The sequence below is a fragment of the Octodon degus genome, unplaced genomic scaffold (assembly GCF_000260255.1).
Source record: "Octodon degus isolate 3935 unplaced genomic scaffold, OctDeg1.0 scaffold00007, whole genome shotgun sequence".
Taxonomy (NCBI): Eukaryota; Metazoa; Chordata; class Mammalia; order Rodentia; family Octodontidae; genus Octodon; species Octodon degus.
The window spans coordinates 22897682-22903148 of NW_004524583.1; the positions used below are offsets into that span (position 1 = coordinate 22897682).

Consider the following 5467-nt stretch of genomic DNA (forward strand, 5'->3'; position numbering starts at 1 on the left):
GTGACACTGATTTTGTGGACACCTGGATGGCCATGGAAGAGCTGGTGGATGAAGGGCTGGTGAAAGCAATTCGCATCTCCAACTTCAACCATCTTCAGATTGAGAGGATCTTAAGCCTGGCTTAAAGTGTAAGCCAGCTGTTAACCAGATCGAATGCCACCTGTACCTAATTCAAGAGAAGCTGATCCAGTACTGCCAGTCCAGAGGCATTGTGGTGACTGCTTATAGTCCCCTCAGTTCTCCCGACAGGCCCCGGGCTAAGCCAGAAGACCCTTCCATCCTGCAAGGTCCCAGGATTAAAGCAATTGCAAACAAGTACAATAAACTACTGCCCAGGTGCGGATCCATTTCCCCATGCAGAGGAATTTGGTGGTCATCTCCAGATCTGTGACCCCAGCCTGCATTGCTGAGAACTTGCAGGTCTTTGACTTTGAGCTGAGCAGCGAGGACATGGCCACCTTACTCAGTTACAACAGGAACTGGAGTGTCTGTGCCAACCACAAGGGCTACCCTTTCCATGTAGAGTTTTGAAGCTGTGGAGGTGTGGTGTTCCTCAGTGTCTTGCACCTGTTTCTCCTGCCTCATTTGTCCTTGCAAGTGTAATGTGGCCCGTGTCCCTCGGTAGTGGGCAGCAACCTAGAGCCAGCACTGAAGGCCTGTTAACCTGACACCTGGTGTGAAGAGCAGTGTCAGTAGATGAGGTGTCTTTTCTTTGCCTTTTACCATGTCCTGCTGGGGAAGGTACAAGCTGAGTATCCTTTTCTGACCAAAGAGAAGCAACTTCTACAAAGTCAAAATATCACTACTAACAGCTAAGTTTTTGACTCCTTACAATTGTAATCCTATTAGCCAAACTTCTCTTTGCCTCAAATAAAAAAGTGTTTTTGTGAACTCAAAAAAATAAATAAATAAACCTTGCTTGAACATTCATGTACAAAAGTTTGTATAAATATGAATGTCCTAGTGTGTGTGAGCTGCTGTATAAAACCATAAACTGACTAGCTTATAAACAACAGGTATTTATTTACCACAGTCCTAGAGTCTGGGAAGTCTTATAGCAAGGCATTGAGAGGATTTGGTGTTTTCCAGAGGCCAGCACTCTGATTCGTACACAGTACCTTCTAGCTGTGTTCTTACACGGTGGAGGGAGCCTCTCTCAGGCTTCATGGGAATACACTAATCTGATGAGAGCCCTCATGACCCTACCACCCTTCAGAGGACCTTCTTCCTAATACTACTTTTGGGTAAGAGTTCAGCCTATAAAGTTTGGGAGTATACAAATGATAAGTACGTCACATGATTAAATACCTAGAGATGGAGATCCCATATTGTACAATGAGCATGTTATGAACTTTATATAGTATAGATACTGCCGAGCTGTTTTCTAAAGTTGCTGTACCATTTCGCATGTGTGAGTATTCTGATTTTTAACAGCACTAAATATTAGCAGCTTTAAAATTATCAGCCAACTGGGCACGGTGCCACATGCCTGTTATACTAGCACTTGGGTTTTCATTTATTAGATTTTTTTCAGATTTTTCTTTTCAATTTTTACATTTTTTATTAGTGCGTGCTTGTAGTACATAGGGATCACATTCCTCGTGAGGACTTGGTACATGTACGTAACACATTTAATCCTTTTGTTTGTTTGTTTTGTTTTGCTCCAATGCCTTCAGGGCAGGTTTGGCTGACTTGAGTAGTGGGGATCAAACCACAACAACCTGAGCCTGATTGCTTTGTTGAAGCAGCCACTTAATGAACTGAGCTACGGGGCAGGCCCCCCATTTAATCCTTTTTAAAATCCCCTTTCCCTTACCTCTCTCCATACTTCCTCCACATCTTGGACTCCTTCTTATTTGGAAAATATTTGTCTGCCTATTTCCTATTATCTATTTTTTGTTTAGCTCTTTATATTTTGGATATTACATATAAAAGAACCATGTGACATTTGAGCTTTTGTGACTGATTATTTGGTTAATTATTATGGTCTCAAGGTGCATCCACGTTGCTCATGCACCTCAAGTTTATCCATCATGGCAGAGAAGCACTTTCTGTATCTAAATACCATATTTTCCTTATCTGTTCTGTTGATGGATATGTAAGCCACTTAGAGGATTTAGCTACTATAAATTGTGCTGCTATCCCCTTGGTCAGACACTATTCCTAGCAGTATCAGCAGTCGGTTTTTCTGGTGAAACACTATTCCTAGTGGTCGACCATTGAAATGCCTTTTCAGGGTATCTGTTAAGTCCTTTCCCAGTGAGACAAGGGGCTTATATCCTGAACCATGACACCCTACATGGTCAGCTTCTTGGCCAACGCTCCCATAAGTCTCACTGTAGGTCAGCACTCCACAAGGGATGGTGCCCTGTCACTCTTGAGCTGCCTGAATTGGCAGCCACAGTGTCAGCCCCTCAAGATGGCCCATCTGTGTACACAGGTAGGGGGTCTTTTTCAAGGACCACAAGCAATCACATTGTCTGAAACTCTGCCCATTGACTTCACCCTCCTGTTCAGGCTTCAATCCAGAGAGTTTCTATACTGGGCTGGACAGCAACTGTTGTTCATTGCGGGGCTGTGCTATGGCTAGACCTATCAGTATACCAGGCATCAGCCAGAGTCCCTCTTTCCCTGCTGCATAGGGACGAGGAGTTGAGTCCTGTCATCCGTCCTCCTGGATGGGATCTTGGGCCATGTATGTCACAGCTTCCAAAACAGTTGCCAGTTCAGCTGCCAAGAGGCTAGCAGAGAAAGAGCCCTCCTGTTGGAGGTATGTCTCCTAAGGTGGGCTGGGATGGGCTGCTCACATCTGTACACAGCCCTCTGTCTGTCCCATGATTCCTCACAGACATACAGAACAGTACATAAGGCTTCTGTTTCTCAACTGGAATACCAGCTTGGTTCCCTTCCACAACTGTGACTGAAATCCAACAGGGTGCTTCCACTTGCCATGTTTTTGCCGTAGGCCTAAGCCAAATCCACTGTCATCCACACTAATGTTTAGGACAAATGGCAGGTTAGGGTCAGTCACTCATAGGGCTTGCATCTGTGCAACAGCCCTCTTTGAGTCTTGAAAAACAGTTACCACTCATCTATCCAGCAAGCAGCTTCTGCTACATCTGTGCTGCCCCATGCTGTCCCCTTTTGGGTCATCTGATATAAAGGACACAGCAGGGTAGCTGGGTACAATACATCCACCGGAAACCAATTGTATACTACCCTTAATCCTAGACAAGAAATTTACAATTGTACTGTAAATGCTAAGACAAGCCAGGTATAGATTTACAGCCAGTGCGTGATAAGATGTCAGGTGTATCTCCACTAATGGTAGAAAAAAAGTCACAGCACTTGTATAGTTAACTAATGATTAATAAACTTAATGGTTATACCATTGAAGATACAGGGGTTTAGAATAGATGAATGCAAGAAGGAAAATTTGCAACCATAAACTATAGGATATGAAAAGGAAGAGGGTGAAGTGGGACAAGGATCCTACTGAAGAATAGAAGGCTGTTTACAGAATTAGGTAAAGGGAACAGGAAAAAAACAAGAAATAGATGATAAAAACAATGAAGATGTAAGAAAGGAGAAAAGAGGAAAAAAGGGGGAAACATGCAAGTATACATACAGCATGGCTGAGTTTCCATGTTTTGGGAAAATAACAGTTAATGTGTAGAATTTTCACCTTGACTAACTGTATGCTGATATCTGCAATCTAAGCAATGACATTGAGGATAACAACATACAATACAAAACCATGCTTGAGGGGCTGGAGAGATGGCTCAGTGGTCTAAAGCACCTACTTGAAACAAGCTTGGCAAAGCACAGGGACCGCGGTTCGATCCCCCACACCACATGCCAGCCAGCCCCCCCCCCTGGTGGGCTGGGCTGGCCGCACACACACACAATAAATAAATGTAATAAATAAAAATAAATAAATAATTTTTTAAAAAAAACCATGCTTGAATACCTGTCATCTCGGTCTTCTAAATGTACATTGTTTCTAATGTCATATCAATTATTACTATACTCTCTTTAAAATAATTTTTTAAAAAGGTGAAAAAAAAAAGAGATAAGAACAAAAATTTAAGGGTTCTTAGGGCCAGCCAAATAGCTCAGTGGATTAAAGCTCCTGCAAGTAGGTGCAGAGGCCAGGGGTTCGATCCCTGGGCTTGCTGTGCTGGCCCCACCCCCGGGGCCCACTGAGATGACAATTGAGACTGGGTGGTGCATGCCTGTAGTCACAGCTCTTGGGAGGATGTAAACAGGCGGATTCCTATGAGTCCAATCTAGTAGTAAGACCCTGAACACCCTGTAAACCCTTCCCTAAAATACAAAATAAATAAATAAATGAATAAAAAATTTAAGGGTTCTTGAAAGCAAACAGTAATATGCAATCATATGTCCCATCTTACATAACTATATCTGTTAATCCGAGCAACAGATTTGACAAAATATATAACAACCGTTGTTAGTCAGCTAGCTATTCTTGTTTTGAAAATCTGTAACATATGTATTGTTGTATGTTACCCTGTTACTGTCTTTGTTTCTCACTTTTGTACTTGCTTTTGTTTTTACTTGTCAAAATTAAATTAAAAAAGAAAGAAAACGTGTGAACATAAGGAAATGATTTGGGGAATAAAAGAGCAAAAGCTAAAAGGGAGAAGAGGGAATGAAAAAGTAACAAAGTAATAGAAAAAAGCAGGGCAAAAAGACAAACTTCAGTAAACTAGTGAAGAAAGTGGGAAGGAAAGACACACATACATGCATAAAACAAAAGAGCAAATTTTCTGTGATTCTGAATGCATGACTTTCTATCAGGATCTACAATTCTGGGGTGTGGCGATTCTGTTTCCTCCGGAGCCTCCTGGGCTTTTCCAAAGCTGGGGCAGTGTGTCTGCTAATGCTAGTAGATGAAGAAGGCAGACCACCCTAGACTCATGGCGGATGCGAGCTCCCGCAGGCACAGTGGCAAGGGCTCCAATCCTGAGCAACTCAGGCGGGGCCTGTGCTCTGGCCACAGGAACAGAGCTATGTCCTTTCCAGCTGAGCTCAAACCCTTCAGAGGGTCTCTCCAACCCGCTCCCTAACTGAGGCTATTTGTCACCCAGTCACTGTGGGGGAGGGGAGGAAGGGACACTGGGAACGCTAAAGTGATGCTGCCCCATGGCTGCTCTGAGTTCTGGCTTCAACCCTTTTCCTGAGTAGTGCCTGACCGAGTGCTCTTCAGCATGTGGCAGGTACCTGGGGTGGGATCACTCACCAGCTGCTGCCTGTGGAAGGACTCCTGAGGGAGCAGAACCTCATGCACTCCCTGCAGCTCACAACAGCTGCTGGCCTACTCCACCATCATGTTTCTCCCTGGGGCCCCCTGGAGACGCCAGCATTCATTTTGTTTCTATAGGATCAGTTTCCCTTTCCTGCACGCCAAAAACCAGAAACCATGGAGAAAGCCCAGACTTTTGTT

At 43.8% G+C, this 5467-nt stretch overlaps 1 pseudogene; it reads left to right on the forward strand.

Annotated features, from left to right (window-relative positions):
- Positions 1-8: 8 nt before the first annotated feature.
- On the forward strand, positions 9-531 carry LOC105743597 (annotated as a pseudogene).
- The last annotated feature ends 4936 nt before the right edge of the window (positions 532-5467 follow it).